Genomic DNA, 13,043 nt, shown 5'->3' with positions numbered 1-13,043 from the left:
TAAACAATAACAATCCTCTCTCTTGTCTCCCTCACACCAGCCACAAGAGTTTTCAAATGTTAAGTACAGGTTAATTTGTTTATATTCTTAATATTTTATATTTTCTTTATTATTTCACATTATATTACAGTATTGTAGTCATTTTTATATGAATGCATTTGGGTTGTGGAACAAATCATCTGGGTTTCCATTATTTCTTAAGGGGAAATTCACTTTGATATACAAGTGCTTTGGATTACAAGCATGATTCTGGAACAAATTATGCTTGCAAACCAAGGCTTTACTGTATATATTTACATGTATATATACTGTATATATTTACTGTATATATTTATACACTTATATTTATATAAGTGTTCTAAGCAAAACACTTAGAACAATGCGTAGGGACGTCTGGGTGGCTCAGTCGCTTAAGTGTCTGACTTCAGCTCAGGTCATGATCTCACTGCTTGTGAGTTCGAGCCCTGTGTCAGGCTCTATGATGACAGCTTGGAGCCTGGAACCTGCTTTAGATTCTGTCTCCGTCTCAATGCCCCTCCCCTGCTCATTCTCTCTCTCTCTCTCTCTCAAATATAAAAAAAAAATAAAAAAATAAAAAAANTACTGTATATATTTATACACTTATATTTATATAAGTGTTCTAAGCAAAACACTTAGAACAATGCGTAGGGACGTCTGGGTGGCTCAGTCGCTTAAGTGTCTGACTTCAGCTCAGGTCATGATCTCACTGCTTGTGAGTTCGAGCCCTGTGTCAGGCTCTATGATGACAGCTTGTAGCCTGGAACCTGCTTTAGATTCTGTCTCCGTCTCTATGCCCCTCCCCTGCTCACTCTCTCTCTCTCTCTCTCAAATATAAAAAAAAAAATAAAAAAATAAAAAATTTTTAAAAAAGAACAATGCCTATTGTATGGTAAACACTATGCAAAGTTTATCAGTTACAAATCACCCTGATAATTTCTTTATATCAAAAGAAAATCCCTGATTATGTGCTGAATCTGGTTATTATGCTTCTTTAGTCTGTTTCAGCTGGAACACTGCATCAGATTTTCTTTGTGTTTTTTGACATTAGTATTTGGGAAGAATATAGGCCCATTATCTTGCAAAGTCTTCATCAATTTGCGAAAGTCTGATGTTTCCTTACAGTTGATTCAGGTTGCACATTATCTGTTCTTAAAAGGCTTCTTTGACCCTCCTTCAGGAGATATAGAGTTGAGATGGCCTTTCAAAAGCTTTGAATTGGGTTGAGGGAACTGGGTCTTTACATTCCCCATTGAGCAGGCTGCCTTCAGGAAGAGTCTGATCTTGGGGAAGGCACTCTTTGTAGCAGAGGGTAATTTCCAGAGACATATGACAGCTGAGAGCTATTAGGCCCCACACTTCCAGCAGCTGGGCAGAAAGCCCCCGAATCTTGAAAGGGCAGTTGGGAGATACGTCAGAACTTCTCTACATGAGTAATGCAAGTTGATGAACAATATGAACTGTATCATGCCTTTTATGTAGTCTTAAAATATGTACAGCAATGCTAAAACATGTAAATAGTAAAGCGATGTGTCATTTCAGGCACATATACATGCAGTAATAATAGGAAATAATAAGCATTAAATGCAGCTTATTGGTTACATCTGGGGGTGTGTGGTTAATAGTCCAAGGAAGGGGTGCCTAGAAGCATATCTACACTAGTAATGATCTTTCTTTAAACATTTTTAAAAATGTCGTATTTATGTATTTATTTTTTTGAGATGCAGCAAATCTGATGTGGGACTTGAACTCACAAATTGTGAGATCATGACCTTGGCCACGGTTGGACATTTAACTGACTGAGCCACCTAGGCTTTCTACATTAAGTGGAAAAAAAAATGTTTTTTATAATAGTTTTTTTTTTATTTTTTTTTTTATGTTTTATTTATTTCTAGGAGAGAGAGAGAGACAGTGTGAGCAGGGGAGGGTCAGAGAGAGAGGGAGTGACAGACTGAAACAGGCTCCAGGCTCTGAGCTGGCAGTCAGCACAGAGCCCGACGCGGGGCTCGAACCCACGAACCGCGAGATCATGACCTAAGCGAAAGTCGGACGCTTAACCGACTAAGCCACCCAGGCGCCCCTATAATAGTTTTTAAAAATTCCAGTATAATTCACACACGATGTTATGTTATTTTCAAGTGTATAACAGTGATTCAACTTCTCTATAGGTTATATGCTATGCTCACCACAAGTGTAGCTACTATCTGTTACCATACACTATTACAGTATTATTGACTACACTCTTTATGCTGTGCCTTTTGTTCCTTTGACTTATTTATTCCATAACTGGAAGCCTGTATCTCCCACTCCCCTTCACCCTATTTCCCATCCTTCCACTTCTCTTCCCTCTGGGAACCATCAGTTTGTTGTTCTCTGCTTTTTGTTTATTCATTTGTTTTGTTTTTGAGACTCCACATAAGAGTAAAATAATATATTTGTCTTTCTTAATCTGACTTATCTATCTACTATTTCTTCTTCAAAGGTATCCTGTTTTCTTCATCTTGTTTAATCTCATAATGATACTGATATTTTTCTTACTAAGACATTCATACCTACCAAGAATCCAAGAACTGCTCATCTGTGCATTTTCAAAGGACTGGTTTAAGTTTTGTTGAGCTCCAGAGACATGGGGATGGGATGGTTGAGAAAAAAAACAATATTGTCATCATGGATTCAAGTTTGTAACTTCAAATTTCTGAAGGGTAATTACTCTGAGAGGCATCTTCAAAGAGGAGTCTGCATATTTTTAGATTCCATGGGTCTAGTCAGATTTATATATATTTGCTACAAACAGAGAATGTCTTTGGTGGGATTTTCCTGTATTTGAGGCCACTCTGACCCATTATGGCCCATCCCAGCAATGAACACACAGGGTTATCACTGTGCTCTGCATTTTATATTCTCATTGATCCTGTGACTTAAAGGTCACAGATATGTGCTGCAAATTTCCCGAAATAAAACAGAATAGCTGTTAGGTATAAGTAATGCAGACGTCTTTATAATTTAAACAACTTAGCCCTAACTTGCAAAACCCAAGTTGACTTGAGTGGGATGATTTATGAATAAATTGTAAAACAGGGTGAGAGGAAGATTATAGATCCTTCAGCTTCTCAGTACTTCCTGACTAGTAGAATCAGACATTGGTTGCTTTCCTTTAAAGACTTTTACCTAATTCAACCAATTCTATTTTATGGAAGATACCCAGGGAGACTGAAGAAATTACCAAAGGTTTCACAGCTGGTAAATAGCAGACCCAGGGCCAGAACCAAGATCACCTGTCTCACAGATCAATGCTTCCTTGCCCCCAGTTCATTTATGTGCTTTTGAGATCAGGAAACCAGAAAACTTATATGCAAGCTATAAGGTAAGATGATTTTGTTATTAAAATGAATAAAGTAATTTATTAAATCCTTTCTTATTATTATGGTCATCTGGAACACAGGTTTAAACTGTCAAAATATCTGACTGATTTCCTTCAGGACAAGGTCACACAGCAATTTGGGGAAGAAGCTCTCCGAGAATAATCAATCCATTACCCACATTTCATGGAATAGTTTCCAAACTGTTATACTGTATTTTAATAACAGTATAGAAAATTACATACTAGTCCAAGTTTTAAGGAAAAGGTTAGAGTATGATATATTAATTGCAACTTGACTGAATTATTTTTGGTATTTTAGTGGGAAATTACTGAGGGCAATGGCATGAAATAAATTTGCCCCACTAATAGAAAAACTCATGGTAGTATAGAATTGAAAATCTAATCATCCCACCTCCTTGTGAATAAAACATACAGAGACTGAAAGCTAGGGATGGATCCAAGCATAGCACCTGAATCACACAGAATTATAGGTCTGGTTCACAAATTGCTACTTGGGATTGCATTTACATCATAATTAGTGGTGGACTATGCTGAGACCCAGAAAGCATACGCGCCCAGCACTTTGAAGAGAACACAGTCTCTGGGCACCTTGTGGAACCTGCTGGAATTGCTTCAAGTCCACCCTGATAACTCTACCAAGACAGGTTTGGGGTTTTGGAGCTCTAGTTCTAGAGTTGAAGCTTGTTTTTACGATGCTATACTGCCTGTTCATCACCTGATATATTTGATACTTATATTGCTTCTTGTCAGTTTCTGGGAAAAATACCTCTGATCCTTGACTGATTGACCCTATGAACTCACAGCAATAAAACTAAATTTCTATTTTCATTATTGGTGTCCCTCAGGATGCCTGAGACATAAATTCCTTATACCTACCCCCTGTTCCAGCTATGGGGGTCTCAGCCACTAAACTCTACAGGCTAACTTGTAAGATCATTGATCTCAGAGTAAGTGTCCATATGTGAGTGGTGTGAGTGTAAGGAAGTGCACCCTACCTGTCTACTGTGACACATTATTATGGTCTGGCTTCAGCCATGTCTCAGGAGCTGGAGTTTGCCAATGAGAAGGCTGGGACTGCTAATTTGAGGCCACCTCTGCAGATTTCTTCAACCTTCCTAATTTCTTCTCTTCTAATACATCAAGAGATTTCAGAAATGCTCTCCAAGCTACCAGCACCATTTCCAGTCTTGGGAATGCACTAACTTAAATTCTTTCTCTCCTTTCCCTCTAACATGGTGAAAGCCAGTTTGAAATCACAAAGAGAAAGTCTTGGCCAAAGACAGCATAAACAATGCTAGAAATTTCTGCTTTCCTGGCTGCATAAGAAATGGTTATTTCTGGTTGTATCCACTTTCTCCATGCAATTTGCCAGGATCAGATGAACTCAAGTTTCTTCCAAGAGAATATGTAACGGTGGGACACTGCAGGGGACAATTTCCATGCACACTGAGGATCAGTTTTACTTAAAACAGGGAGAAACTGCTGTTTTTTCTTTGTCCCCTGTGGGGAGATTTCCTCGACAGTAGTTGTATTATTTAAAAAATGGAAGCTATATACCAATGTCACTGAACTCACCTTGTGCTCTTAGATACATGTATCAATGTCACCTCTGCTTCTGAGTTTCTCTTTCATCCCAAAGTTATAATAATAAAGGCCAGAGACATCGTATACAAGAGTGGAGGGCACAATGGGTGGTAACCTTGTAACCTTGGCCCAGCATGAAGGCCTCAGCCACATTAATATTATTATGAGGGTCAATGTTGTCATCAGAAGTGCAGTTGGTATCCTATGATCTCAGGCTTTTATAGAATTTACTGGAAAATACTCTGATAACTTATTAATTTCTTGAGGACTTCTTTGAAACCTGTTGAAGATTTCCCATAGCTCTTAAAATAAGAATTATTAGGGTAGGAACTGGTCTGCATTTCTGATCAGTATTTCTTCCGGGCCTAGGAGAGGGCCTGGCCCCACAGTAAATGACCAATACTTGCTTATTAAGTGCGTGGATTAAATCATCCTGCTGTAGGACTCCCCTACGGATCTGTGGGATTGGATACACTGGCAGAATAACCATGTATGTAAAACTGCCATTCCTTTTGAGAGTGATCCATTGTTTTCATTTGAAACTTGAATGAGTTTTTATCAAAACAGTAGGTGCACTGGCAGTCTTCCCCTACAATTCTCCAGACATATCTGGATCTAGTTTGGGAAGAGCTAAGGCTTGAGCTCAGGAAGGAGCTCAGTGATACATTATTGGTTTATTATATCGCTTCTCTCATGAAAGTTCCAGTCTTCTTGAGGTTTGAAATTTTTTCTTACTCTTAGCACGTATAAAGTGGCTAAGTAAATAAAATGGTGTGTGTGTGTGTGTGTGTGTGTGTGTAGTCTCTTCCCCAAACTAGGTCATGTCCTTGAAGCTTTCTTTACTGAATGCTGAATACAGTGGCCATAACAATTGGAGTTTTGGCCAGGTGGTCCTGTCTCATATGCTGTGTTAAAAGTGTCACTCGGAGTGCCTGGGTAGCTGTCAGTTAAGTGTCCAACCCTTGATTTCAGTCCAGCTCATGATCTCATGGTTCATGAGACTGAGCCCCGAATGGGGCACTAACAGTTTGGAACCGGCTTGGGATTCTCTGTCTCCCTCTCTCTCTGTCCCTCCCCTGCTAGCACACACATTCTCTCTCTCTCTCAAAATAAATAAATAAACATTTAAAAATGTCACTCTAGTTTTGATTTAGAAACCTATATTCTGTTACTTTATTTGGCTTTCCACAGATAGAGGGAGTTACATGAAATAAAACATTCCAGACACAGAGCCCATCTTTTTAGTAGTATATATCTCCAGGAACTAGGTGTCATGGACCTCAGCCACACCTATATTATGGAATGACCTGGAATGGAGGTGTAGCTTAATGTACCTTTAGATTCAACCAAGTGAAATAAGATGTTTGTTTCAATTCTTTTCTTTGCCTTTTATTTTAATTTTTTCTTTACTTTTTCATTTTTAGCTTTTTCTTTCATCCTCACAACCAACAGTCTATAACTGCAGAATATCTACTATGTGCAAAGCTTGATATTAGATGATGATATTTATTTGAGAGAGAGAGAGAGAGAGAGAGAGAGAGAATGAGAATATTTCAAGTAGGCTCCATGCCCAGAACAGAGCCCAACACAGGGCTTGATCTCATGACCCTGAGATCATGACCTGAGCCGAAATCAAGAGTTATACATTCAACTGACTGAGCCACCCAGGTGCCCCTGATATCAGATAATTTTTAATAAAGGAAGGGGTGAGAAATGTGCAAGCTATTAACATGAAATAGCTTATAGTAAATGTGTATGTATGCATGTGTGTGCTGCTGTGGGGTGGAATGTGAAGAAGAAAAGAACTCACTGAAAATAGAAAAATAATTGTATAGCCCAGTAGCAAGAACTTCCAATTGGAGAATTATGTAACTAGGTCACAGAAATACAAGAAATTTTGTGCCTCAATTTCCGTACATATAGAATGAGCTGGTAGCATTAGAATATTTGGATTCCTGCAGTGACCTCCTCATTAGTCTCCCTGTTTCCTATTTCATCCTTGCCCAGGCCCTTTTCTCTGTTTTTGGAACATTATCTCTCACATGCATTTCTTTCTTAATCAGTGAGTTTGAGGATAAAGTCCTTAGCTCAAAATAGTCTTGTCTCTACTTTCTCTTTAACATCTATCTTCAAATGTGTTCCTAGCCATTCCATTGTGATCTCTAACTCCCACTTAGTTCTGTCATAGCTTAGCATTTACATATACTGATCCCCTGCCTGGAATGCCCTCTTTTTGCACCCCTAGGTAACTTCTACTAATTTTTAAATTATGCTTTAAGACTAAAAATACACTTTGCTCACTCTTCTTCACAAAAAGACTGGCTAGCTGCTCCCTTCCTTTATTCCTGTGATACCACACTTACTCTTTCCCTGATTATCAAGGACTTGTATTACTTGCCAAGGTATGCAAATAAATATTTCATATTTTTAAATTAATTATTATTATTCACATTGTTACTGCTTTATTTTTAAAGAATAGTCACTATTAACTGAGCTCCTTTTGTGAATAAAGGGGGAGAGTATAACAGTCTCCACTATAACATATAATTGCAAGGGCTGAAAATTTCACATTGGGTTTCGAAGAGCCTTTGTCAAGCTATATGTTTTGGTCTTAGTTTCATTTAATGACTCTCTTTAACTGGCGAGGGTATTACTGTTTTACTTAAGATCTAACCCTCTGAGGCAAGAGGGAGGGAGGGCTAGTAGAAAAGAACTGAATACAGTGTCAGAGCAGGGAAAGGTATCTTCTAGTATCCTTCAGCACCACCATTCCCACCTGCTGCAAGAAGATCTCAGCATAGGCACCTGAGGAAGCCTTCAGGAGTTGTAAAGCTCCACATAAAGAGAAGTGTGAGCCTAGGTGCTGGGCCAGGAATGCAAACATGTATAAAAGCATAGCTGCCCAGGGGCATGAGTCTTTGACTGCAACTCCCTCCAGAGACAGTAAGAAACCAGCTGTGCACCAAATCTGGCGTGGGGAGGCCAACGTTCCTCTGTGAGTCCTGCCAGGTAAAGCCTTTGTAATTGCCTATGTTTGGGCTGGAAAGGTAACACAGTTTTTAAGCAGGAGTTTTAGTCCTCATTCTCTATTAGGTCAATTCCAGGAACTTCTAGACACTGTACTTAGAATGGCTTCAGGAGAAAGTAAGGAGTGTTTGTCTCATAGATTTTCTTTTTTTTTTAATTTTTTAAATCTTTTTAAATTTTTATTTATTTCTAGGAGAGAGAAAGATAGAGACAGCATGAGCAGGGGAGCGTCAGAGAGAAAGGGAAACACAGACTCTGAAAAAGGCTCCAGGCTCTGAGCTGGCAGTCAGCACAGAGCCCGACGCGGGGCTCGAACCCACGAACTGCGAGATCATGACCTAAGTGAAAGTCGGACGCTTAACCAACTAAGCCACCCAGGCGCCCCGGCTCAAAGATTTTCTATCTTTTCTCTAATAAACTCTGGGAATGTGGTCAGTTCCCATTGCAGACCTCCTTTTTTATACTGCCACAAGAGCAGGTAGCCAGGAATAGTCTTCAATATTTAGCCTCCCTTAGTCATGGGGCCTTCACGGTTCACAGCTCAAGGTCTTGTGTGGTCCAGTGAAGTCTTTCACCTTGATTTTGATATAAGAGAAAAGCACATTCTCTCATCATAGAAGGGGATATTGTGTCACAGTACTGCAAATTTTTCCAAAGACATTCTTGTTCTGAGCTCCTTCAGCTTCAACAATTCTAGGAGTATAAATCTATAGATCTAAGTGTGATCCAAAAAAATCCCCTAGTCTTTTGTTATCTTCTTTGCAAGTCCTGCATAGTATGTCAAGCCAATACTTTTTGAATATGAGACTGTTTTCTGTATTACTTTATGCTCAACCTTTTGGGAAACTGGCCAAAACTGAGATAAAGTATAAGCATCTCATTATACTTAAAGCACTGCTGAGAAGGAAATCATGTCATACTCAATCCTGATTTTATAGATGAGGATAATAGGGCCCAAAGAAGTGAAACGGTGTTCTAGCCAATATTATGCATTTTTATCAGGGTGGTGGGAACTTAATTGTTTATATTTAATTCCAGTAGTCATCCCCATACCAGGTTTACTAACAGTATGATTTAAGGTAGAATCAGTAAGGACTCTGAACCTCTGTTTCTGCATTTTAACCCAATTTTCTGTTAAAATTATATGAAATAATGTAAGTAAAGTTGTTAGCAGAGGGCTGATCCAACGTGTACCCAGACAGTATAAGTAAGTACTGTCTTTACACTTTTTTTATAGCACCTTCTATAAGTCCACATGTATTTCTAAAATTCCTAATATAGTTTAAAAAATATAAATTCACTTAACTATTTTTTTCATTTGAAATTTGGGTAGATTTTGACACCTCTTGTTTTAATATATGTCCTAGGGAATTAAGAAGATACCTAAAGGGAGGTTTATTATAACTGAATGTGAAGAGAGGAGGATATATAATAAAGACTATGAGGGTAAGAAACAAAAAGGAGAAATACACATCTAAAATGGAGATACCAACAGCAATGAAAGAGAAAATCTTAGTGTAGCACTGAAATCTGTAAACTGGTAGAGAGATCAATGGTCTCAGGCAACTGATGATTTATCTATGAACAGGGCTTGTTTTGTAAATAAATGACCTGGAACAACATTAACATGATCAGTCAGAGCTCTGAACACACAGAAGCAGATCAAAAATTACAAAATATTACACAAGACAGCTGAAGAATGACCATGCCTGGAAGGTGTCAAATGCATCATTTATCAAGTAGATAAATTATATGCACTATAAGCAATGGCATAACTAAGTAAGTAGGTTCAAACTGGGTTATTGGTTTTTTTTCATACATATCTATCTATCTATCTGTCTATCTATCTATCTATCTATCTATCTATCTATCTATCATCTATCTATATTCTTCAATAGGAAGAAGATTGCTTTTCTTAGTGCTCACTTACAGAGAAAGAATTGTGTAAGAATTTCTGCCCACTAGGAAATTTCAGGTTTGTAAAATATCTGGTGATCATCTCAATCAATGTGAAATTAATTCTGAGTCTGTGTCACTTCTTGTCCTAAGTTCCTCTCTAGTTTAATTAGGCACATCAGAAATAGCGTGTTATATCTTCTTGAAATACCAATTTCTCTGTCAGGTCTTGATCAAATACCTACTATTAGCCACTATAACAGTAAGCCATACTTGACTATCTCCTGACACCCTCCTTAAAATGGCTTGCTAGTTCTGATGAAGCTATATTTCCTGATATTCCTCTTCTTTCTTCTGTTCCATTTAGAGATCCCATTTTATCAAAGGCACTGGAACCAGTGGGCTCAAATGGCTGTTCAGAGATCACTTATTGGTTTAACCTAGTGTCAGGTATGCTGGTTTATATGAAAGGAGTGGAGGGGAAAGAGGTATTTGTACTTGCTTTTGAAAAGGCCTTGTGTGGACAGTGCACAATCCTGCAGGAAATCTTGGCCCCTAACTGATTTTAAGTTACAATATCCCCACAGTTAGCCCAGAGGTGGGTCTTTAGGACTAGCAGTTCTGCTCTTAAAGGGCAGGCTCCAAATTTCTAATCTAGAAATCTAAAATCAAAATCTCAATGAATGGTCTCAGTAGAAGAATGAAAGAAGCTCCTGTAAAATCAGTGAATTGAAAGAACAAAAGAAATTACTCAATTTGAAAAAAAAAGAGTGAAAATAGATTAGGGAAAAAAAACAAAGCTTCAGGGATTTATGGGATTGTAACAAAAGATCCAGTATTTATGGCATCAAAGTCCCAGAAGGAGAGGAGAAAGAGGGCAGGACTGTATAAGCACTCAAATAAATAATGGTTGAAAATTTCCCAAATTTGGCAATTCATAAATTTAGATTCAAAAAGCTGAGTGAACCCTAAAGAGGAGAAGTCCAAACAAATTCACAACAAGGCGCATTATGGTCAAATTTATGAAAACTAAAAACAAAGAAAAAAAGTCTTGATTCAGTGAGAGAAAAACACCTCACATATCTTTTTAAAAATTATAATGGTAGGTTTCTCATCAGGAACTATAAGGGCCAGAAACAAATGCTCAACGTTTTTTGAAATGTTGAAAGAAAAAAACCTGTCAACCCAGAATCCTATATCCAGCAAAAGTAAAATTCAGGAAGAGGGAGACGTGAAGACATTCTCAGATGAAGGAAAACTAAGGGAATTCGTTGCCAGCATGCCAACCCTAAGGGAATTGTTAAAGGAAGTTATCTAAAGCAATAAAAAAATCTTGGAACATTATCAAGGAATAAGGAACATGATAATATGGATAAAACAATAGACTTTTGTGATTGAGTTTTCTAATTTGTGTTTAGTGATAAAGGAAAAATATAACACTGTCTGATATGTTTCTAAATATACAAATAAGGAATATTTAACATAATTAAATTATAAACAGAGAGAGTAAAGTGATATAAAAGGAGGTAAGCTTTCTATACTTCACTTGAACTGTTAAAACACAACAGGGATAGACTTGGATAAGTTATAGATATATAACATAAACTCAAGCAGCCACTAAAGCAGCTACACAAAGACACTATATATAAAATAAATGTAGTTCTAAATATTTTCAAGGAACTCACATGAAGTACATAAAAAGAAAAAGGATAAATAGAGAACAAGAAAAAACAATGACTAAAATAGCAGATTTAATCCCCAACATATCTATGATTACCTTTAATGTAAATGGTATAAATAAAGCAATTAAAATACAGAGATCAAAAGTGAGAATTGGAAAAAAAAATGACCCGCTATGTGTTGTCTTGATGTCCATAAGAAACTCACTTCAAATATAAACATATAGGCAAGTTGAATTTCAAAGGACATGTATTAGTTTCCTAGGTCTGCTGTAGAAATTCCTATAAACTGAGTGGTTTAAAAAGTAGAAGTTTTTGACTTACCATTTTGGAGGCTAGAGATCTGATATGAAGATATTGGCAGGGCTGTTCTCCCTCAAAGTCTCTAGAGAATTCTTCCTTGCTTCTTCTAGCTTCTGGTGGCTCCAGGTGTTCTCTGGTTTGAGGGCACTTAACTCCAGTGTATGCCTCTGTCTTCACATGTCCTTCTTCTTTGTGTCCTTTTTCTTTTCTGTTGGATACAAAGACACTTGTCATTTGATTTAGAGTACACTCACAAAATTTAGGATGATCGCATCTCAATATCCTTAACTTCATTATATCTGCAAAGCCTTTTTTTCCCCCCCAAATATGGCCACATTCAGTTTTCAGAGCACGGGCATATCTTTTTGGGGAAAACCATTCAATCCATTACAGGATGGAAAAAAGATATATCATGCAAACATTAATAACAAAAAGAAAGCATGGCTATACTAGAATCAGCTAAATTAGATCCCAGAGCAAAGAAAATTGCCAGCAAAGAGAGGATTATCATATAATGATATGAGGTCAATCTCTAAGAAGACATTAACAATATTAAGCGTGTAAGTACCAAACAGTATAGTTGGAAAATACATGAAACCGAAACTAATAAAACTGGAATGAGAAACAGACAAATCCATGAATATATTTGGAGACTTCAACAACCTTCTATCAATAACTGTAAAAAAAATAGAAGGCAAATCATTGAGGTTGCAGAATAACTCAACATTATCAACCAACAGAGTTTAATTAATATTAAAAACATACTACTCAAACACAAATGACTAGATACATCATCATGTACCCCACATGCCTTTAAGTTTGGTATCTCACGTATATACTGCTAATAAAAATTCCTACCACATACTCCACTAAATGCATTATCACACTCCACATAACACAAACTGTTTCACACATAAAATCATTGAATACAGTGTCACATACTTCACATGATTAAACACAATGTAACACACATATATTTCTAAAGATAGTAAAAAAAAAAAAAAAGCACCACAGACCATTAATACAATGGTTTACTCCTAGATCAGTAATCATGGAAGCACACACATCAGGCACCACTAAATAAGGTATTTTATAAAATATCACTAAACACATTGAAAGACCTACTTTTTCCTCTGAAACACTGTCTCACACAT

This window comes from Crocuta crocuta, unplaced genomic scaffold (assembly GCF_008692635.1).
Source record: "Crocuta crocuta isolate KB4526 unplaced genomic scaffold, BGI_CrCroc_1.0 scaffold430, whole genome shotgun sequence".
NCBI classification, from domain to species: domain Eukaryota; kingdom Metazoa; phylum Chordata; class Mammalia; order Carnivora; family Hyaenidae; genus Crocuta; species Crocuta crocuta.
The sequence above is the reverse complement of the archived record's forward strand: the minus strand, read 5'-3'. Positions refer to the sequence as shown.